The following is a 25,439-nucleotide window of genomic DNA, read 5'->3' on the forward strand; positions in this document are numbered from 1 at the left end:
GTAAGGGCATAACAACAATCACATCAATGCTATACCTCAAAGTCTAAGATGGACTGAGAAGTAAATTGATTAAAACAATTGACAGAAATCAATAGTTAAGGAAATTATAAAATGCACATGATAATTCTTTTTCAGCTCTAGGAATTAGGGCTGCCAGTTTTAGTAGAAGAGATCCCACAAATAGAATAAGAGAAGCCAAAAATAACAAAGAAGATATGCAATGAATGAACTAAATAATCAAGTGATGCTAAGATGTCATTTATTATATCCTAATGATACATACTATTATATCCTTATATAATTAAGGTCTAAAGAATACAGTTTAGCACCTTAAAAATATTACTATTCATGTAAAATAAAAATTAAAAATTGAGAAAAAGTTATTTTGATCAGAATCCTGAGTTCTAGCTAGGTTCATTGCTTTACAATCTATATTATTATGAACAAATATTTTCATGTTGGGACCATCGATAAGCTAGGATTGCTTCACCTATAAGTAATATTGTTGTGTAGATTAAATGAATCTAGTATAGGCTCCAAATGAAAATACTTAGAAAGTTGTAAAATGGCACAAAAAGCAGATACCATTGATGTCTCTGCTAAAGGAATGTGCTCCTCCCAATTTAGCAAATTTCAACTGACCCTTAAACTTGAACATATTTCTAGACAGTAATTGTAATTATAACCATAGGAAATGTAGACTTATTTACTGTTCTCATTGTTTACTGCTTCACAAGAACAAAAGAGCATCATTTTAAATAACCTTTGAGGCTCTCAATATATCCAGTATTCTTAAATACATATTGAAAAGGTGGGAGCAGGGGGGGACCAGAATGGCTACATGCTGGTAGTTGGCTACATGTACAAAAAGGACAATTATTCTTGGATCTAAGCCTCCTTTATTTTATTTTAGCTTTTTTAGAAGAGGTATAATGATACTAGAAAGCTTCAATGAAATTAATCAATGAACAATCAAATGGCAACCTTATGTTTAAAGCCCTACTGGCTTACAGATGAGTCCATTTTCAGTTTCCACTCCAGATGCCATGACATCAGCATATCTATGGACAGTATCCCAAACATCCAACTTTGTTTCCATAGAGCAGCCTTCATACATACATTGCCAAGGCAATCGTTCCAAAGAGTCAGAGTCTGTGATTTTACTATTAATCACATTACTTTAACAAGGAACAGTTACTTAAAAAAAAAAAAGAAAAGAAAAAAAAAAAGAAGAGTGCAGAATATTGGCACTTAACTACACAGTGGTATGCCTTTATTGCTATGTAGTTGTTATGTTAGCTGAAGTCTTTCTTATTTGCCCTTTGGGATTATCAATGATTTAAGGGCACTGTCTTTAATAACTAGTGGCTAATAAGTACACATTTATCCCAGTGATAGAATGATGAAGACTTATCACATGTAATAGAGTGTAATAGATCCTCATATGGATCCCTGAAAAAAAATAAAAATTCCAAGCAAAGATTGATGCTTGCAATCTTCTTTTTCTTTTTTCCTTCTTTCTTACACATCTCCTTAATTCTTATAATGACACTTTCCAGACTTCCACAGGTATCAGCCCTGTAGTTTGTCCTGAGATAGCAAAAAGTAAGCTATGAACCAACCAGTGATGATTTTTGTTTCTATATGGGTGTCACACCTAACACATGCCTGTCCCACTCTTAACACAGATTTTACCTACTTAAAATTGTTTCTGATTTGGTTGGGGGGAGAGTCCCTTAATACCAGTGATTTGATGTGATGTACATGGGGGATGACATCATTCATTTGAAATATGATTTATTTATTTTTTAAGATTTTATTTACTTATTCATGAGACACACACACACACACACACACACACACAGGCAGAGACACAGGCAGAAGGACAAGCAGGCTCTGTGCAGGGAGCCTAACGTGGGAAGGACTCAATCCCGGGTCTCAAGGATCAGGCCCTGGGCTGAAGGTGGCGCTAAACCACTGAGCCACCTGGGCTGCTCTGAAATATGATTTAAAACTGGGCAGACTTTGTAAGAGAAATATTAGGATCAGGAAAAGATAGAGAAACACCAGGCATTAGAGTTGTTTCCAATTTGGGCCATTATAAATAATGCTGCTATGAACATTCTTTTATGGTGAACTTGTGCATACATTACTGTAGGAAGTATAACTAGCAGAATTGCCGGGCCATGGGCCATGTTATTTTCAGTAGAAAATATTAATAGTTCTCCATAGTATTTTTAACATTTTATATGCCACTGGAAGTGTGTGAGACTTCTAGTTGCTTTTTAACCTTACCAAAACTTGGAATTGATATCTTTTTTTAGCCATCCTGGTGGGTTTGTAGAGGAACTACATTATGGTATTAATGTACATTTTTCTGATTTATGATGGGGTTGACAACTTTCTCATATGTTTACTGGCCACTTGGATATCTATTTTGTGAATTTGTGGAGGTGGTTGCCAGGTTTTTGTTGTTTTTGTTATTTTATTTGATTTTCTTTTGCTTGTTGATTTTTAAGTGGTCTTTACATTGTATTTGATCCTTCTGTCAGTCATATGGATTGTAAATATCATTTCTCATCCTATAGCTTATGTCAATTTTTTTAAATGATTTTCCAGTGAACAGAATTTCCCCCAAATGAATGTATCCAATTTGTTCATCTTTTCCATTATTGGACATATGTATATATTGGAGATATGTAATTATATAGTAAAGTTCTGAAATCAAACATGACCAAATTATTGAACTCATTAATTTTGTACTTGAAATCAAACATGACCAAAAGTGAACTCATAAGTTCTCCACCACTCTCGAGGGTTCCCTAGCTAGGTAAATCGTATCACCATACATCCTTGAATCAAGGTTCAAGGGAATCATCCTTCACACTCACCTTTTCTTTATCATCCCCTGTTTACTAAGTTACCTAATCCTACCTTTTTAGTTATTAAATGTTTCTCTTTTTCAAGTGATTCTCACATCATAGATAGATGACACCAACAAGTCTTTAATTAGTCCCCTTACATTTACTCTGTAACTCCAATCCTTCTTCACATTGAAGAGTTTCTATTTTGAATGCAAATATTAACTTGTCATTCCCTTGCTTAACTGCCTTCAGTGATTTCCCAGGCACTTTGGGTAATATACGTTCCTTAATCCCTTGAAATGTCTTAAACAATCAGACATGATTTAGTCTTGCTGACTTCTTCAGCCTCATCTCTTCTCACTCTCCTAGATAAAAGTCTTCTCTATCAGATTGTAAACTCCATGAAAACATACTCTTCTTGGGATGCCTGGATGGCTCAGTGGTTTAGCTCTGCTTTCCACTCAGGGCGTAATCCTGGAGTTCAGGGATTGAGTCCCACATCCAGCTCCCTGAGGGGAGCCTGCTTCTTCTCCCTTTGCCTATGTCTGCCTCTCTCTCTGTGCATCTCTCATGAATAAATAAATAAAATCTTTTAAAAAAAAAAAAAACAACAACAACATACTCTTTTTGGCACTTAGTAGCAGTTCAATATGTTTTTTTTGAATGAATAAAATGTATCATGGTATTCTTTTCCACATTTCCATTTATAACAAAGTATCATTTTGGGGGGTTTAGATGTTTATCACTAATGCTGTTTGTGAATTTGTTCAAATTCATTTTAAGTACCAGGGCATCTGGATGGCCCAGTCAGTTAAACGTCTGACTTCAGCTCAGGTCATGATCTCCATCCTGGGATCCAGCTCAGCTCAGCGGGGAGTCTGCTACTACTCCCTCTTCCTCTGCCCCTCCTCCCACTCATGCTTTCTCTCACTATCTCAAATAAATAAATAAAATATCTTAAAACAATTTTTTAAAGATTATTTATTTATTTATTCATGACAGAGAGAGAGAGAGAGAGAGAGAGAGAGGCAGAGACACAGGCAGAGGGAGAAGCAGGCTCCAGGCAGGGAACCCAACGTGGGACTCAATCCTGGGTCTCCAGGATCACACCCTGGGCTGAAGGCAGCGCCAAGCCGCTGGGCCACGGGGGCTGCCCTAAAAAAATTTTTTTAATAAATAAAAATTCATTTTCAGTGCAGTGTTTTTCTTTATTATGTCACTAAGGAAATCTGTTCTAATCAATATGCACCGCAAAATATCTTCCACTATTTGCTTATAGGCCTGGGGACTGGTTTTGCCCTCTTGGAAAGATTATATGTTCTGGTCATTTGCCTGTGCATTCTTTGCCATACAACAACAATGAGCAGGTTTATTTCTTTTCTTTTGGCAAAAATTTGAGGTCCAATACTATAGGTAAACTTCTGTCCACATACATAATGCAGCACTATGAATGCCACAGTAACTTCCTATTTAATTTAATTATTTAACTTTCTCTGTAGAATGATAGGATTTTTTTCCTTTTTAACTGTTCCACTTTGACTAATAGGCAACATTTATACAGGCATATATGCTTGAGATCTATTTACATGCCATTAAAGAGGTAGAGAACATTCATCCATTTATTTTAAGGTATTTCTTGAGTAGTTTGGGATAATGCTACATGCTGTTCAGTAATTGCAGGGCAGTGCTGAGTATTAGATACAAAGCTTTGGATTCTGCAGTCTGGTATTGACTGCATCACACCACATAAAAGCTATTCAGGCTCCTTGTTTTGGTTTCCTCGTGTATAATATAGAAATAAAGAAAATATTTTATAAGCCTGTTGTAAGGACTAAAAAGAAAGCACTCCTAGTACCTTACACTTGGTAAGAAATGAATAAATCTTAGCAATTACTAAAGTAAAATTTTGGAATATAAATCTTTCATTTTAAGTTCTTGCCTGTACTATAAAATATATTTTAAATCTGACATATGGCAAGACTTATTTTTTTAAATTTAATATTTCTAATAGTGTTTAAGTTATGCAAATACTTGATAAATAATTCAAACCATATAAAATGGTATTATAAAAAGTCTCTCTACCACCCTTGTAGAATTATATTTGAAAATAGTAATATTTTTTTAAAAAGGCTAGCACTTGGGCAGCTCTGGTGGCTCAGCGGTTTAGTGCTGCCTTCAGCCCAGGGCATGATCCTGGAGTCCTGGGATCAAGTCCCACATCAGGCTACCTGCATGGAGCCTGCTTCTTCCTCTGCCTGTGTCTCTGCCTCTCTCTCTGTGTCTCTCATGAATAAATAAATAAAATCTTTTTTTTAAAAAAAAAGGCTAGCACTTTAAAGTATTTATAACATGTTTTGACAAATTTAGATCATAAATTGCTAAGTGCTTTGTATACTTAAGTGGTAAGAGGATTCTACTCCTAGTACTCAAGTCACCATTGAACTTTGTAGCATTCTGATGTATAAGAAAGTATAATTGTTGGGTTCTGTGTGTAATAATGCCATTTTCAAGTTCATTACATACACGGTAACAATGAAATCTGTGAATGGGAATTATAAATCCTGTATTATAGGAATCCACCTGTGGCTTTATGATCTTGGAACTGAGCCATAATTTTTCAACACCAGTGAAAGTGAATCTGTCTATCAGATAAGAAAACACAGTGATCATTAATTATATTCTTTCTTCATTATCTCATGGGCTTAGAGCCATTAGTGTTATTTATGGAACAGACTTCATGTTTGATTTAAGTCATGTTGAAAGTTGCAGCCCATGTGTGAGTTACTTTGACAATATCTTGGTTTGATCATGTAGTGCATACATCAGAAACAAAATGTGCTTTGGATTATGCTAGGCTCTGCTTCAACTATTCTTTAAGAAAGACAAAATCATAAAGAATATTGCAAGTTAATTCCATGTTCAGAGTTTCAGGAGTTTGGTGCACCTTTTACTTGTCAACTTGGGAGAGAGGAAAAAGCCAGGATTCCATGCAGCATGATAAATTTCCAAACAGGAAGTCTATCGAATAGCATGCCTTCAGAGTAAGAAAGTTGAAGTAAGTGAGGAGCTTTGTTCAAAAGAGAGATACTGCCTTTCTAATTTTCTTATCTTTTAAAATTTATTCATTGGAAATTTCAGGTTAATATTACTTCTATTTTCCCTATAGTATCTCCACTATTTTCTCTACTTTTTCTTCTCTATATATCAAAGTTGCCATTCACAAATTTTTATTCATTAAAAACTTCATTGACAAACAGGGATAGTGAGAGACACCATGAAAAAGAAGTGGAAGAAGAGGTAGAAAAGGAAGGGCAAAAAGAGAAAGAAAAGACAGGAAGAGGGAGAAGTAGAATAAAAAGAAGAGAATGAGATCCCTGCTCTCCAGTGTCTAAAATATTCCTGTGTACAGTGATCTCTACCCGGAGACAGTGTATTATGTACTCAGTTTGGTAGGGCTGCCAGCTTCAAAAAACAGAAATTTCTCTTTTTACAACTCTTAAGGCTAGGAGTCCAAGATCAAGGTGTCAGCAGGGTTGATTTCTTCTAAGGCTTCTCCCCAGCCTGGGTTTTGGATGGCCTTCTTCCTCTGATGTCCTCATGTGGTTTTCCATCTGTGGACTCATGTTTTAATTGCCTCTTCTTATAAGGACACCATCGGGGCTTACCCATATGACCTCATTTTAACTTAATCTCTCTTGTAGGTCCCCATATCTCAATACAATTGCATTTTGAGGTACTGGAGTTAGGAGTTCAGCATATGAATTTTAGGGGACACATTCAAATTTATGTAGTGGATTTTTTGGCAAATTAGAATATAAAGAGTGGAAAAATTAATTCTAGCCAAAGAAATTTGGGATAGGTTCTGGTAAAAGGAGTATATATCCTTTTTTTTTTTTTTTTAAGATTTACTTATGTATTTTAGATACATAAAGGATATTTACTCCTTTTTTTTTTTTAAAAGATTTACTTATGTATTTTAGAAGTAGGAGGTAGGGGCAGAGGGAGAGAGAAATTCAAGCAGATCCCACTCTGAGTGCAGAGCCCAGTGTGGGGCTTGATCTTATGACCCTGAGATCAGACCTGGCTGAAACCAAAAGTTGGATGCTTAACCAAATGTACCACCCAGGCACCCTGAGGGAGTATATATTCTTAAATCCATATGTATGTCATCACAGGATGACAGGTTTGAATTTTAGGGTTCTGAGCATTTTCAGTCAATTTTTGATGTATTGAATATATAATGTCATATGTATAAGTAGGATTAATTTTTCAGGAAGCAAGCTATGTATAATATTCTTAGTCACTATTTATGCAGGAGAAACGTTGAAACATGCCAAGCCCTTTGCATTAACATTCTATTCAAAGAAATATTCCGTACTAAGGATCATTTTAGTTATAAGTATTTACATGGGTTATTTCCCAAAATTATTTCCAAATGTATGTGCCCTAAAACATTTCTCTGTAGTTTTATTTCTTTGCTACTTCTGGAGTAAGAACTTGCAAAAGAATGAGATAGGTTTAGTTTAAAATGAAAACAAAAGTTCATTACTTATATGCTTAGATTTAAAAAAATTAACAGGGATCCCTGGGTGGCGCAGCGGTTTAGCGCCTGTCTTTGGCCCAGGGCGTGATCCTGGAGACCCGGGATCGAATCCCACATCGGGCTCCCGGTGCATGGAGCCTGCTTCTCCCTCTGCCTATGTCTCTGCCTCTCTCTCTCTCTCTGTCTGTGACTATCATAAATAAATAAAAATTAAAAAAAAAATTAGACGCTGAATCTGCCAGTGCCTTGATGTTGGGCTTCAGATCCAGAACTGTGAGAAATAAATTCATGTTGTTTATGAGCCACCCAGTCTGTCGAATAACAAACAATGTTTCTATAAAATCGGATACCAAGTACAACTTAAAGAAATGCATCTGTCATTATTTTTCGGTGGGGAAAGCCCATTTTCAACATCTTAAAGAAGTAAATCCAAAAAGATAAAATCTAATAGGTTTTGTTTAAGTAATATATACTTTGACTTAATCTAGAGCCTTTGCTTAAGGATATGAAGTACTTAAGTAGTTTATACTGATGACGTCAAAGTTGAAGGTTATGACAAGAATGCTAATGTTAATGGTAATGAAGTTGTAATTTCATTAACCAAAATTATTAAGTAGCCGCAAATTGTCTTTGCTTCCCCTTTATCACTTCTGGCCCAGAGGAACCAGGCAACCCTAAACATGGAAGCCCATTATCTCTAGTACCTGGCTTTCCAACATCTATACTTTCTCCTGTATCTAAATCTGTTATCTATGTCTCAGTTCTATTACACAACTGAGATAATAATTCATAGTGCAACTGAAGTTGACATTAAGAGCTTTCTAAGAGTGTCATTAGGGTTAATTTTAGGCAACATGGCAGGCTAGCAAAGTAAGTGTGTCTAAATTACATCACTGCCTAAAGTCATTCTTTTATCTCAGAGTTTACATGTGCATCTAACTTATTATTTTGATTTGAATAATTAGTTATGATTGAGGTGTGATTCAATTACTTGGTTATATATTAAGTAATCATCTATAGTCCTAAATTTTAAATTTGTATTTTCTGTAATATACATAAAAAAATAGAGGAGTCATGGATAGCTTTATAGCTTTGACCATGCTATAGCTATTATTCTATTTAAATATGTGACTGCTAATTTTTTAGATCTTTATTTAAATGTTCTGTTAAATATAGGAAAATGCACAAATCCCAAAACTGTGGCTCAGGGTGTCGCAAAATGAATATATCTACAGAAGTACTACCAAGACTAAGGAGTAAAATACCATCAGTATCCTAGAAGCACTCCTTTTACCCTTTTCATCACCAATGCATCATCTTCTTTTTAATCCTCTGCAAAGGGTACCAATATCCTGACTTCTGACTATATAGGTTAGCTTTTCTTGGTATTGAACTTTATATAAATAAACCATTCTGTGTGTATTCTTTTCTGTTTGGCATATTTTGCTCAATATTTTTGCTGTGGGATCCATTCATGTCATTGTGTAGCAGTACTGTGTTCATTTTCATGTTTGAAAATGTCTTAAACTGTACTTCCACAAGCAAAACCTGAGGCAACAGTCTGTGTTAAAGTGATTTTATCATTCCTAACAAAAGCTCAGGGGAAAAATTCTAGGGTACTGTGGAAGTGGGACCAGGACTATTGGAGGGCAAGCAAAATAGGTATGATATAAAGTAAAGTTCTCAGGAGGGATGCTTGTCCAATCTCACAGGGGAGCTCTGGGCAGGATGTAACTTCAAATCAGAGGTGTCTGGATCAAGAGTAAAGGAGCTGGGAAACTTACTTTTGAATCTGTCACTCTTAAGGGTCGCCAATAAGGTACATAAATTTTCAGGCACTTCAGGCTCTCCGTGTACAAAGTAAATTAGATTCCTGCAATCTAAAGACAGCCTTCTGATCTAGAGATGCAGGTATTGGCTGGTTGAAAATGAAAGCACACCTTACAAAGATGGCAAAGGGATACAAGGAGATATGGATAGAGCACTAGAAGAACTTTTACAAATAGAATACCATTGTATAAAATGCAGCATGATTTATTTTTTCATGATGCAATTGAAAGACATTTGAATTGATTTCCAGCCTTGGGCTATTATGAATCATGCTGCTGTGAACATTGATTTGTCTTTTGGTGGACTTATGTGTATATTGCCATAAGCTTCTCATTTAGTGGAAGATGCCAACAATTCTCCACAATAGTTTTAACAGTTCATGCTTCCATCTGGAGTGTGTGAGGCTTGTAGTTGTTCTGTAGTGTCAGCAAAATTTGAGATCTGTCAGTTTCCATGTTAGCCATTCTGTTTTGATTTTGCATTTGAATTTTGCATTTTGCATTTGAATTTGATGATTCCTAAAGGAGTTAGCCATTATCGCCATTATTTCATGTGTTTATTGGCCATTTGGTTATCTTGTTTTATGAAGTTGTGTGTTTACTTTTTTTTGGATTGCCTTTCTTTTGTTGACTTCTCAAAGTTCTTTATATAATTTAGGTTTGAGTCCTTTGTTGGTTACATTGTGATAGGCTGAATAATGGCCCCCTAACTATGTCTGGTCTTAATCCCTGGAATCTATAAATGTCACCTAATATGGTAAAAAAAAAAAAATGGATGTGATAAAATTAAGGATTTTGAGATGGAGAGATTATCCTGATTTATCTCTGTGGACTGTAAATGCGGTCATATGCACATTTTAAGACAAATGCAGAGGGAGATTTGGCAAAGGCATAAAAGATAAGGCAACAGGCACTTAGAGCCTCCATTGATGCAACCATCAGAAGCTGGAAGAGGTAAGAACAGATTTTCCCTTAAGGACTTGGTAACACTTTGATTTTGGTCCCATCATACTAGTCTCAGACTCTAGTCATCCAGAACTGTGAAGGAATATCTTTCTGTTGCTTTAATTCATTAGGTTTGTGGCAGTGCATTAGAGCTTTAAGAAAACTGTCATCTCTACTGTATGGCTTGTGTTTTCATTTTTTTAATGGTGTCTTTGATCAACAAAAACTCCCAATATAATTGTAGTCCAATTTATCAATTTTTTTTATGGTTAGTGACATTTTCCCATCTTGTTTAAGCAATGTTTCCCTGTCCTAATGATGTGGAAATATTCTCTCAGGTTATCTCACTTTACCTCCCCTTTTTATGTTTATCAACCTTAGAATGGGTTTTGGGATATAACATGAGGGAGGTTAGATTTTATTATTTCCATTTAATGGATATTCCTTGAATATGGGACCATTTATTAATAAACAACTGCACTTTCTCCTCTGTACTTGAGGCACCTTTCTTGTAAATGAGATGATTTTGTATTATAGGTCTGTTTCTCTACTTTCTTCTCTATTCCATTGATCTGTTGCCTGTCCTTGCACAAACACACCGTCTGAATTAATTTAGGCTTATGATAAGTCCTGATACTAAACAAAGTAAATCCTCCAATCTCGTTCTTTAAGGTTGTCTTGGCTGTTTAACCTTTGCATATCCATGATCATTTTGCAATCACTTTATCAATTTTCACACAAGAAAAATCTGATGGAATTTGGAATTTTGCTGGCTCTATAGAACAATTTAGAGAAAATTGGGGCATATAAAAAGTGGCTCTTTAAATTCATAAATATGATATGTCCTACCATTTATTTAGGATTTACTTAGTTCCTCAAGATAATGTTGTAAAGTGTTTATTAGATTTATTCCTTAGTGTTTAATGTTGTTATTATTTATTATAAATTGTAACATGAAAGTGTTATTTTCTTAACTCTGTAGTTGACAAATAGAAGTATGAATTGATTTTTTAAATCTTGATTATCAAACCAAATGGTTAAACTCACTTATTTACTCTAAAAAATTTTTCCTTTGCATTTTCTATATGCATAATTATCTTATGTACAAATAAACTATATTTTTTCCTTCTAAGACTCATAGATGTTGCTTTCTTTCTTCCTTTTTTTCTTTATTTCATTGATGAGGCTGTCCACTATAGTTTGAATAGAGCGTCAATGGTTTACATCCATATCTTGTTCCACTAAGTATGAGATTTGCTTAGATGTTTTTTGTTGATCTTCTTTATTAGATTAAGAATATTCCCTTGGGCAGCCCGGGTGGCTCAGTGGTTTAGCACCGCTTTCTGCCCAGGGCCTGATCCTGGGGTCCCAGGATCGAGTCCCATGTCAGGCTCCCTGCATGAAGCCTGCTTCTCCCTCTGCCTATGTCTCTGCCTCTCTCTCTGTGTCTCTCATGAATAAATAAAATATTTAAAAAAAAAAAAAAGAATATTCCCTTCTAACCTCAGATGTTTCTAGTGGGCTCAAATCAATAAAATTGGTTATTAGTGTATAGAAACACAAGAGATATTTGTATATTAATTTTGTATCCTGCAACTTTACTGAATTCATTTATAAGTTCTAATAGTTTCAGAAGATTTGTGTCTGTTGATTTGAATAAAGCCATTATGGATTTAAGGAAATTATTTTCTTCTTATGTCAATTTAGTAGGATGTGCTTTTCTGGGAATTTTATATCTTCACAGATTTTCCAATTTATTGGCATATGATCTTTTTAAAGTCTGTATGATCTGAAGTAATGTTCCTTTTTCATTTTTGGTATTGGGTTTTTTAATGCTTTTATTCTTTCTTTCCTTTTTTTTGGATCAGTACACTTGGGAATATTTTATGTTATTATTAAAGATTCAAACTTGTTTTCAAGGTTCCTGTCTATCGCTTTTTTTCTTTTATATTCCCTTCATTATATTTTTCTTCATTATTTTGTTGTTTTTCTGTCTCTCTGCAATGAATGCTTAGGACTGTTGATTTTCATCCTTTTTTTCTGTTCTAGTGTATATATTTTAGGCTGCTCTGCCCTCAGCTTTAGGTATTCTCTTTGCTTGGTGCCTTAGAATGTTTTCCTACAAGCTTTTGTCCCTCTCTCAAAAGCAGGAAGACTGCTGTTTCTCAATGCTTTCAATTCTACTGTGGGTGGGGGGCAGAGACATTTTTTGTTGTGCTGATTAATACCTAGTCTTAGGCAAACATTTTGTAATGAGTATTGATCCCGTCCCAATCCCAGATTTAGGACTGCATGTACATTTCCTTCTCCCCCAAGTGTGTGTGTGTATAGTTCCCTTCACCTGTTGTGATGAGTTTTCATAAGGTCCCTATGTGTAATACTGTGTGTTGTGATTCCCCCACTCTTTTAAGACTGTTTTTCTCCCCATGAATAAAAATGAGGGGAAGGATCTGGGCCAGATCTGTGCCTTTTCTAAAAGTGGTTGCTCTTAGACATGAATAAGCCTATACCTTTTAAGAGGCTCTTTCATGACTCATTGGTCATGAAAGATACTGAGAAAAGATTGGTCTTTTTCTGAGAAAAGATACTGAGAGCTGGTATGAATTTCCCTTGTGTCTGTGAATCTCAACCATTCTATATTCTCTTCATATACCACAGTTAGCCTACAGAAATTTGTTAGGACTTTCAACTGAGTTCTTCATCCAGATGTTCTTTGGTATCTATTCCAGATAAGCAAGTGCTTGCATTCTGTCTGTGGACATGACCACTGCCTTATATTTCATGTTAGTCTGTAACTTCAGCTCTCTGTTGAGATCAAGAAAAGTTGCCTGTTTGCAAATGGTTGTAGAGCTTATTGAAGGGTAGCAGCAGTACACTTTCCTTCCTTCTACTTTCTGTGTGGAACCAGATTATTTATTTTTAAGTCCTTGATTATCAAGAGGCAACAGGAATCTTGGTCTTAGAGATCAGAGCATTCTGAGATTTTTCTCAGAATAATAATCAAATGAGATAGAGTCTATAATAGAACAAAGAGATAGAGTACAGTCGATAGTAGACAAGAGGTAGGTAAGTGGGCAGTGATATTTCCCTATTTTTGTCTGATTGCTTAATATAAAGATGGGATGGTATTTGGTCTGCTTTTTAAGAGAAATGAGTACAGCCATAGGCATTAGGTTAAATGAAAAAAATGGCTACTTTGGAGTCTGCTGTAAGAACAAAAATCATAAATGAGAAGGGTTAAGCTGTTGTAAGACATTAAAATTTAATATTTCTTTCCACTTCATTTGATGGATTTTTGAAGCCATTCTTCAATATTTTCTTAATTACATATTATGACAAAGTATTTTGGGAATGAAATTAAAGGACCATAAATCATGTAGAACAAATACTTAGACTATCATTCAGTTATTAAGTTCACCCTTTACTCTTCAGGGTGATAAGTGGATAATAAAAGTAGAAGTTGAACTGAGTGGGAAGTGTAAATCCAACATAATCCAATTAATGGTACATCTTCGATAGGTCTTTGTCATGGCTTAAGGAATTTAAAGGCTCCCTTCCTAAGCTGTAATTCTTGTGCAATAAGCAGTTCAGTTTTCATTAGAACTCTGTGGCTAGCAAAAGTATCTGCTTAATTCATTTTACTAGCAATTATTTTTGTACTTTAACAAGAGTAAATTAAAAAGACTGACTCAGAGGGGTCTTTCTCTTTCCTTTGGTGCTTTTGGTAACAAAGGACTAATCTACATTTTAGGGCGGTTCTACCATTCTGTCCATAGTCTCTCTCATTAGATATATCTGAGAACTATATTGTGTGGAGTCTGCTCTCTCCACCTTCAAGAAAATATCAGTTACCCAAGTCTGCGGAATGAGGGGAAAAACCCATGTCCTCTTTTAGAATCCTTCTTGTCCACCAGAATTTTATGTTTTCAAAGGGAACCAATATGCTTCTGCTTTGTGGTTTGTATAGTTTAAATATTTAAAAAGTATGCTTATCTTGAATAAATTATAATAGTTCTCCAACAGAAAATCAAATAGCATGATAGATTCATCTGCGTGACTTTATGAGGTTTTGGGTTTTGTTTTCTTTTCGTCCCCCCACATTTTCCCATTTTTTTCTTTTCTCTATGAAGGAGTTGTAGTTCACATTCTTGTCTGGTTGCCTTTGTACAGTGTCACTGCTTCTACTTGTCTTTATATAAACTTATTATGGTTTATCCTCTAACTATAGAAATGTATTTAAGCTTATTAGTTTTTTATGTTTGTCTGTAAATTTAAGATTGTTATCCAGCAACTGGAATCAGTTGACGGGCACCTCTATACCCTATATCAGGAGTTGACAAACTATGACCCATAGGCCAAATCCAGCCCACCACTTATTTTTGTATACTCAGGAGCTAGGAATGATTTTTACATTTGTTGAATGATTTATTTTTAATCAAAGAAGAATAATATTCATGACACATGAAAATGATTTGACATTTAGATTTCAGTGTCCATAAATAAAGTTTTATTTAAATACAGCCACACTCATTTATTTTTGGAATTATTTATGGCTGCTTTCCACTACAATGGCAGAGTTGAGTAGTTGCTGGAGAACTATATGGCCAGCAAAGCCTAAAATACTATCTGGCAATTTACAGGAAAGGCTTGCTGATCTCTGCTGTATATGAAGTGTCTAGATTGATCAAGATCTAGAATATTTCACAGAGAAAGAAGCGTGCTAAACAGTAGATGATGCAAAGGGATGGATATTGTCATTGTTATCGTAGAATTCATGACTTCCTAAAATATATTGGCTATTTACAAAATATTGCATTTAACATTTGTGGTTATATACAACTAATACCTCCCCAGGATGCACACATGGTTGGAGTTTTAATCATTTAATCATTTCATGTGAAGAATAGTTTTAAAATAATGAGAATAATTGGGGTGCCTGGGTGGCTCAATTGGTTAAGCATCTGACTCTTGGTTTCAGCTGAGGTCATTATCTTGGGGTCATGAGATCCAGCCCCACATCAGGCTCTGTGTTCAGTGCAGTCTGCTTGAGAGTCTCTCTCTCTCGCTTTCCCTCTGCCTCTCCTACAGAGCATGCTCCCTCTCTCTCTTTCTAGAATAAAATTTTTTTTAATCTTAAAAAAAAGATAATGAGAATGATTACTCAAACCACACATAGAAATCAGTACTATTTTTCTACTCTCATAACCTATCAATGTTTGGTGGTTCCTGTGTTCCAGTAAGTCATTTTTATAATCTCTCTTCATTATCTCACTTAAGAGGCATTGGAAGGAATTTATTTGTAATGCAGAATTATAATTAGAAACAAAATATCAGATATTTATTGAAAGTTTAGTTTTTAAAATATTTTATTACCCAAAGGGTTGTTTTACATTCGATATTCAGTAAAAAATAATTTTAGAATTATTTTTCTCATGCCTATAATTGGATTCATCACTAATGAGAATAACAATGTTTCACCAATATTTCAGTAGGAAATGTGTTACTTTAATTTATATTGATTTTTTAAAACATTTACTGATAGCTCACTTAGTTATACCAAATGTATATTCCTTTATAGTCTTTCTTATGTCAAGATAATGCTTCTATCCTGAAAGCTTCTATATAGTCTCTTACAAGAGCTGATTCCTTTTCTTTGGTTTGCTAATCTAGTATTAGATATTAGCAGGTTAATATGGATATTATTTCACTATTAAGAATCAGTTTCTTATTTTCCCAGTCTCAGATATAGTAAACTGATGTTTCCTCATGTACTTATGTTTCATAACATATTCATAATATGAACTAACAGGAATAATAATAAAAGATGTCTAAATGACAGAAGTTTAGGGGTTTAAATGATAATACAGATGGAACACCATCACCCTTTCCAAAGTGTTTTACTTTGATTGCCAAAAAATGCATATTGGTCATATAAACATGATATATGTACTAAGTCTAGCAAAACAGAGAGAATTATATGTCAAAGATGGCCAGAAAGCAAAGGTAAGCTTTCTCAAATGTGGGTAAAATCAGAGCAAATTGTATTGGCCAAAAGGAATTCTTACAATCTTCTAAATATTAAAATAGCATGAAGGCATTATTGATGTTTTCTGTACCATCTTGGGTTCTTATTCTTAAAATTAACTCTGGAAAAGAATTAGTGAAGTTCACTGAAATTATTTTGAAAAATATATTTATATTTAAAAAAAATAAGAATCATGACTGTAAAAAGACATAAAACTTGAATTGCATCCTATCCATGCCTAAAACTTCCTGAACTTTTTTTTTTTTCCCCGCATGGTTCAAATCACTTTAATTCAATAAATCTTTTTAAATGCCTTTTATGTGCCAGGCACTCTGTTAGGTTCTGAAAAGGATTCAAAGTTGGTGAATGCATAGGCGTAGTTCTAAAAGTACTCACAATCTAACAGTTAATATAGTACGTAGACAATACCTACATGGCCAAATATGGGTTAGGGAAAGTTATGAGGGAAAATATTTAAAGTGATAGTTTGCAATCTGATTAAAGAGAAAATGTTGAATTCCATCTTTATAGCTAGAGCTTTATTCTGTACTCCTTTATTCCATCTTTATTGTTAGAGCTTTATTCTGTACTCCTTTTGAGCACAGGGCAGTTATGATTTTGGTTGTGCTTAAATTCCACGGAGGAAAAAAAAATGAGCAAAGTTGTCTTTGGTTTTATTTGTTTTGTTTTGTTTTGTTTTTCTCCTTTAATCCACTGTTCTCATCAATGTTAAGAAATAGGGAGAAAAAAGATCAAATTAATAGTATTGACTATTATATATCCAATGCAATTTTGGCACCATTATTTTATTTCTTTATGGGATTATTTTATTGTTCTTGTTGTTAGAGACAGATTTTCCAGTAAACATCACAAAGTGGAATTATTTGAAGTCAGAGTTGCAGGGATTTAAAAGAAATAGAAATAACAATGATTTACATAACTTTTGCACTGAATTTATTTAGTAACCTAATTAATTCCATGACTTTATTCCATATTTTATTCCTGATTTTCCATAACTCTATTTACCTCAATGTGGACCTAATCTCTTTAAACTTTATATATAATATATTTAAATAAAATAATATTTTATTTAAAGATATTATTTTATTTAAATATATCTAGATTCTTTTTTTTATTTTAATGTTTTGGATTATGTTATGGGTAAGTTTGCACACAGCTGCAGACAGCCTCTTCACAAATCTAAGATATGTGTCCAAGGCTGGAGAAAAATATTTGTTTACTTAGCTTACCCTGATTTAGTCAATTTTATGGACTTCATAAACTCTTCGTAAGGATAGGCTGTTTTCTTCTTAATTTCCAAATTGGTTCAGTTTTTTTTTTCTACTGATTTTCATAGAAAATCAATAACCTTAATTTTTTAATCTTTATAATTTTCAACACACCAGGAGGTAATCTGAAAGGGAGAAATAGTGGCTATTACTCTTCATATCAGAGTTTTATCAGAAAAGCACAACTAGTGTGGTGCTTATGGAATAATGGACTCATTATGAGACCTAATGCAACTGTGGAAGAAGCTGAGGAGTAACCGGGAGTCTGGAAGGAAGGAGAGCTGGACACAGAGCAAAGGAGAACATGGACAGACTGGGACCCACCAGTCTCTTTGCACCTACTTCCACCACATTCAACCACAATGGCGTTCAGAGTGCAATGTCCACTGTTTAATTTCCAGTTTTCGAACCTGCATATGTCTCTTTTGCCTGACTTTAGCCAGAAACTGTATAGGAAGGGGGATTCTGAGGAACACTTTTCAGCTTAGCCAGGTTGACGTAATATACAGGTATCATGCTGGTATTTTAAAAATCATTTATATATTCATCCATTTAGCCTATAGTTATTTAATAGACACTTACCACTTGCCCGGCTCTTTGTTAATTGTTGAAGATGAAATTTTAAAAAAGAATGCTCCCCTCTCCTCAAAATTCAGTTTTTTTCAGGAACAAAAATACAAGTAGCAATTAGAATAGAAGTGTAAGAAGAAGTGCAGGTAAAAAATGGGAGGGAATAGTTGAGGTCCTTTAAAAGAGTTCATCAATGAAGCCTTTCTAGGCAAGGAGACATCAAAACCTGATGGAGAGGCACATGTGATGGATGGGGAGAGAAGTAGGGGAAGGAAGGTAGCATGAAATGCCCCAGAACCAAGAGAAATGATGGTATCTTGGGAGAACTGAAAAAATATCAGGGTAACTAGAATGCTGAATTCTCAAAAGAAATAGGTAACTTGTGATGGACACATTACTGTTTCTTTGATAAATTGTTATGCATGTATTTAATTCTTTTTTCCTGCTTCCATACTCATTTCAATAGTAATTCATTTATCTGAGGATTATCACTTTAAAAGTTCCTCTGATGGTAGTAGGCGTGTATTTAATTGGTATTATTGTCTCACAGCAGATGTTTTCGAAATATGTAAGTCAGATAGAAACTGCATTTTATTTTAAAATCTCAATTTAAGTTTGTCTAAGTAGAATATAAACAAGAACATGTGTTTAAGCAAGCCTTTTCTCTTTTTTCATATCCTTCTAGCAGCAAGTCCTTTCCTTCTGGGTGGTCACCATTGTGGTCTTTGTTTTTATACAAAGGAAAATATAGGAGGACTCTCCTGTAAACCAAACTACACTGGAATTTTGCTCAGAATTAGACTGCTAACCACAATCATGCATTCCTTCCTATAGTTGTTATCAGCATGGTTAATCTCTAGTTACAGTGATATGCTGCACTATTCAAAACTCAAAAATTGACATATTTGTATGGAGGGAGGAAAAAAAAAGGGAACATTTCACCTTAGATCCAAATACCCAAGGTATAAAATCCAAAAGGTAGACTCGGTAAAGTAGGTAACTGCACAGGGTATACAAAAAGAAAACAAAAATTTTCCTCTGTATCTGCAATAACCAACAGAGAAAATTCAACAATAAATATAAAATCATTTAGACAAATTAGATGAATAACAAAAATATGCAAGTCTAAATTATATAGTAAAGTTTCAATCAAATTTCCAGCAGGAGTTTTATGCAGTTTTAAAGACAATTTCAATGTTTGTTTGTTAAAGATTTATTTATTTGAGAAACAGCACATACGCATGCACAGAGAGGGGAGTGGGCAGAGGGAGAAGGAGAGAAGCAGACTCCTGACTTGGGGCTCTTTCTCATGACCCTGAGATCATGACCTGAGCTGAAATCAAGAGTTAGAGGCTTAACTGACTGAGCCACCCAGACAGCCTTCAATGTTTAAGTAATAGTTATAACGCATGTTAGCACAGCATAGAATGATCTTGATAGTAAAATGAATCATGAATCTACAAATATCAAACCAAGGGATACTGATACAGAAATAATTAAGATTAATGGAGGTGAGTAGATAACATAAGAACTGATTTTAATGTTTGAATGTCTGTGTGCATGTTTATGTGCATTGGGAATTCAAATATAATAAAAGAATAATTTTAAATCAATGGGTAAACAATTATTTCATAAATAGTCTTGGATATTAATTTGGTATAAAGTATAATGGAATATGCATCTATTACATTTGATACAACTCTGATAAATTCAGTTTTAAAAGTCAAAAACACACATTTCCTTCCTTGCAAGATGGTAGACTAAAATAACATGAAAAACATCTGACATACATTTATACATATATAAAATTTCTGGTGTAAGGAGAACATAAAAACCAAAAAGTTGATTCCTGGATAAAATCACAAGAAAGAAAGATATCCGAAATAAATAGTATACTTCCCATTTTGCCTGGAACAGCCCTCCTGTCCCAAGGGTAATTGGACTTCCAAGAATGTCTTGGTTTGGATGACTCCAGTAATTATAAACAGGAACTAGAAGTTTGTGAACTATTAATGCACCTGGCCCTGGTGTAGGGGGTGGAGTGTGATAGAAATAGTTTGCAGTTTTGATATCATGAGTTTACTGCTCATACAGGAACAGGAGATAGAGTTTGGAGCCCACTTGAGGAAGAGAATTGGAGCCCTAAGTCCACTGTGGTGAATGGTAATGCTGCTAGATTCACTTTCAAGAACAAAGAACTTATTACCCCAGTTGTGATGAATGACTGGCAAACAGTCCATTGATGCCAGTCCCCTTTGGAAATTATTTCGGCTAAAGAGAGCTGTCTCACTAAATCCATACTCCTTTCTCAGGGTGGCCAGCATCCAACGAGTGACCAGGGCACAAATGCCTGGCCCTGTTTCCTTGGCGGGTAACCACTAGAGAGAGCTATACCAACTCCAAAGCCACACATAAGGTATACAGAGGCATTTGATATAACTGCATTATAGCTCAGCCTCTTCCACCATCTCATTGTATTTTCATCCTTTTCCTTCCACAGGTGTTCAACTCAAGAACACTCCCTAACAAATAGCTTGAATTCTAATTTTTTTTAGTACTCTTTTTTTTTCCCTAGAGAACTCAATCTGTGACCTGTGCAAGGGTGATTTAGAGATAATCTGGTGAAAGAGTGACCTAGAGATAATCTACCTCATGGCACAGGAAAGCTGCTTGTATTTCCCAGATTCTGGGTAGGAGGAGGAGAAAAGACCATCTAACAAAACTAAGTCTGGATATATAGCCTTGCCTGTGTTGAGGTCCATATTTGCTCTTTCTACATTAAGGAAGGCTCAAGCATGAAAAATTATGAAGTCTGTCTTTAGTGAGAGATAGCGCCTCACTTCACAGTGAGATAATAATACCTCTTCTCTCAATAGGTAATAATACCACTCAGGCTGGAAATGATTCACCTAGCAAAAAAGAAATAGCATTAGCTACTAAAGATGAGCTCACAATAAAGATTTACCAATCAAAGCAAGAAAATTCACTATCAATTAAGTGGTAGACATAAATATACTGAGGCATTAGTTTCAAGAATTTTCAAGATAATTAGATTGAAAATTTAAAATCAGTATTTTTAAATAGATGTAAAAATAAAATAATCAGGCTTTTAGAAACAAGATGCTATTAAATATTAACTTTAACTTGTAAAAGAACTAATGTGCAAAGAAGAAGTCAAACTCTCCCTCTTCGCCGATGACATGATACTCTACATAGAAAACCAAAAGACTCCACCCCAAGATTGCTAGAACTCATACAGCAATTTGGCAGCGTGGCAGGATACAAAATCAATACCCAGAAGTCAGTGGCATTTCTATACACTAACAATGAGACTGAAGAAAGAGAAATTAAGGAGTCAATCCCATTTACAATTGCACCCAAAAGCATAAGATACCTAGGAATAAACCTAACCAAAGAGGTGAAGGATCTATACCCTAAAAACTATAGAACACTTCTGAAAGAAATTGAGGAAGACACAAAGAGATGGAAAATATTCCATGCTCATGGATTGGCAGAATTAATATTGTGAAAATGTCAATGCTACCCAGGACAATTTACACGTTTAATGCAATCCCTATCAAAATACCATGGATGTTCTTCATAGAGTTAGAACAAATTATTTTAAGATTTGTGTGGAATCAGAAAAGACCCCGAATAGCCAGGGGAATTTTAAAAAAGAAAACCATAGCTTGGGGCATCACAATGCCAGATTTCAGGTTGTACTACAAAGCTGTGGTCATCAAGACAGTGTGGTACTGGCACAAAAACAGACACATAGATCAATGGAACAGAATAGAGAATCCAGAAGTGGACCCTCAACAGAATAGAGAATCCAGAAGTGGACCCTCAACTTTATCAACTAATATTCGATAAAGGAGGAAAGACTATCTATCCACTGGAAGAAAATCTCTTCAATAAATGGTGCTGGGAAAATTGGACATCCACATGCAGAAGAATGAAACTAGACCACTCTCTTGCACCAGACACAAAGATAAACTCAAAATGGATGAAAGATCTAAATGTGAGATAAGATTCCATCAAAATCCTAGAGGAGGACACAGGCAACACCCTTTTTGAATTTGGCCACAGTAACTTCTTGCAAGATACATCCACGAAGGAAAAAGAAACAAAAGCAAAAATGAACTATTGGGACTTCATCAAGATAAGAAGCTTCTGCACAGCAAAGGATACAGTCAACAAAACGAAAAGACAACCTACAGAATGGGAGAAGATATTTGCAAATGACGTATCAGATAAAGGGCTAGTTTCCAAGATCTATAAAGAACTTTTTAAACTCAACAGCAAAGAAACAAACAATCCAGTCATGAAATGGGCAAAAGACATGAAGAGAAATCTCACAGAGGAAGACATAGACATGGCCAACACGCACATGAGAAAATGCTCTGCATCACTTGCCATCAGGGAAATACAAATCAAAACCACAATGAGATACCACTTTACCCCAGTGAGAATGGGGAAAATTAACAAGGCAGGAGACCACAAATGTTGGAGAGGATGCGGAGAAAGTGAACCGTCTTACACTGTTGGTTGGAATGTGAACTGGTGCAGCCACTCCGGAAAACTGTGTGGAGGTTCCTCAAAGAGTTAAAAATAGACCTGCCCTGTGACCCAGCAATTGCACTGTTGGGGATTTACCCCAAAGATTCAGATGCAATGAAACGCCGGGACACCTGCACCCCGATGTTTCTAGCAGCAATGTCCACAATAGCCAAACTGTGGAAGGAGCCTCGGTGTCCATCGAAAGATGAATGCATAAAGAAGATGTGGTCTATGTATACAATGGAATATTCCTCAGCCATTAGAAGCGACAAATACCCACCATTTGCTTCAACGTGGATGGAACTGGAGGGTATTATGCTGAGTGAAGTAAGTCAATCGGAGAAGGACAAACATTATATGTTCTCATTCATTTGGGGAATATAAATAATAGTGAAAGGGAATAGAGGGGAAGGGAGAGGAAATGGGTAGGAAATATCAGAAAGGGAGACAGAACATAAAGACTCCTAACTCTGGGAAACGAACTAGGGGTGGTGGAAGGGGAGGAGGGCGGGGGGTGGGGGTGAATGGGTGACGGGCACTGAGTGGGGCACTTGACGGGATGAGCACTGGCTGTTATTCTGTATGTTGGTAAATTGAACACCAGTAAAAAATAAATTTATTATTTAAAAAAAGAGCTAATGTGAACTTCTAAAATGAAATAAAAACATTGTAATTAAAGGAGAAAAACATCTCAATGGAGAGATTAAAGGAACCAAAGAGAAAATTTGGAATTTGGAATATAGAATTGGAAAAATTACCCCAAGTGCAGCACAGAGATATAAAACTTGAAAATTATGAAGGATGTTATGACACACAGACAGTAATAATGAGATGGTGTAATATGTCAACTGTAAGTTTCAGAAGGACAAAACAGAGAATGGCAATGAGGCAATATTGGAAAAACAACAGCTGAAACACTTTTTGAATAGATGAAAGGGAAGAATCTTAAGACTTGAGAAGCACAGTGAGTTAGCAGCAGGATAAATAAAAATTAGCCATCACCTGGACACAACTCAGTGAAAATGGGTTACACTGAGGACAAAGAGAAAATCTTCAAAACAACTGTAGATAAAACCCCGACAGCCTGCAAAGGAAAACAATTAGGCTAAGTCGTTAAAATTACTGCAATAGTCTAAAATGTCAACAACAATTGAGATCAAAAGGCAATGAGAAAATAGGTTTAACTTCCATAAGGATAATGTTCCACTAGAATTCTGGACTTAGCTAAATTGTTGCTTAAGATTTTACTTATACAGATAGAGAATATATACAGGAAATAACTTGCTCATTTTTAAGTGCTTAAGGTAATTGAATTTTATCCTCTCTACATAGTTATAATAAATCATTGGCAATGTCCAAAGACTAGTTTTGTAACATTTGTGGGGTCTTTGTAGCTAATATGCCACTTTAACATTTCTATGTAACCTTCAGACATACACTCACCCACCTTTACACACACACACACACACATTCACATGTGTGCACACACACACAGCATAGACAGGAAGATTATTTCATGCTAGAAATGATATTTTGTGTTTGAAGTCTAGCAACTGAAATGTTGACAGATCTCATCAAATTTTACTTTGTAAATCGCTGTGAAGCCATTACTTTCTTCCTTTTTTTAACCCTAATGCCATTGTTTCATTCTTACTTAACTCCCTGATTTAAGTGGAGAGCCAATTTGTTAAAATTGTGTGTACATTTTAGTTGTAAGCAGATATGAGTCATGTCGCATTTCTGTAAACCCTGAATAGTGTAATAAGGGTGATAACTGGGTTAGTGTTATTTTCAGTATTTAGTAGTATCCTTCCTACAACTTTTCATCACTTGACTTCTGGTCTACTATCAGATAACTTTCATTATTTTAAAGAACTTAATATTTCCATATACAGTTTATCAAACATAATTCTCCTTTATCAGAATGGATTCTAGGTTTTTTATTTGTTTCACTAGTTAGTTATCATTTTCTTGTAATTGCCCTATATACATATTTGTCAAAGAAATTAATATTAGCATTGATGTTCAAAAAACAATGCTGCAATTTTTAATAAAAACATGTATTTCTGGTTGTGCACAATTTGTTTGTCTTGGGTATAAAAATATATTTAGCACTTTCAGTTTTGCAAGTGAGAGCATTTTAATAAGTAAGGTCCAGAGGGCTATCAGCATTATTGGCACCCATTTTCTTCCCTTCAGGAAGGATGAATCATCAGTAACCAAACTTGAATAATGACACCTATGATTCTAAAACACAACTTTTGAAAAGCACTGAGGGGTTTCACATATTCTCAAGTGGTTGAATGATATACTCGAGAAGTAAGAGGTCTTCAGCTAATAATACCTTGTATCTGTTTACTATTTTGAGTATAAATGGCTTACCCGGAAGTCAAAGAGGCTGTTCAACAGTCACAAGAAAAAGAATCAGTGGCAACATGAAAAATCCAATCTAACAAGCAGATATTACACTTCTATATACTGAACAAAACATGATTTTTATTGAACTTTATAAATATGAATGCTCTACAGTGTATAAATACTAATATGAAATTGATACAGTGTTAAAGTTAGATTTATATTTGAGGCATGAAAATAATTTGTAATTCAGGGATCCCTGGGTGGCACAGAGGTTTGGCGCCTGCCTTTGGCCCAAGGCGTGATCCTGGAGACCCGGGATCGAATCCCATGCCGGGCTCCCAGTGCATGGAGCCTGCATCTCCCTCTGCCTCTCTCTCTCTCTCTGTGACTATCATAAATAAATAAAGATAAAAAAAATAATAATAATTTGTAATTCACCTTGCCTACTCTATGTTG

The 25,439-nt window shown here is 35.0% G+C and overlaps 1 protein-coding gene across 18 annotated transcripts in view; it reads left to right on the forward strand.

Annotated features, from left to right (window-relative positions):
* CFAP299 (cilia and flagella associated protein 299) overlaps positions 1-25,439 on the forward strand; it is a 628,121-nt gene that overhangs the window by 389,458 nt on the left and 213,224 nt on the right. The gene's annotated exons all lie outside the window — the stretch shown is intronic.

The sequence above is a fragment of the Canis lupus genome, chromosome 33 (genome assembly GCF_048164855.1).
Source record: "Canis lupus baileyi chromosome 33, mCanLup2.hap1, whole genome shotgun sequence".
NCBI classification, from domain to species: domain Eukaryota; kingdom Metazoa; phylum Chordata; class Mammalia; order Carnivora; family Canidae; genus Canis; species Canis lupus.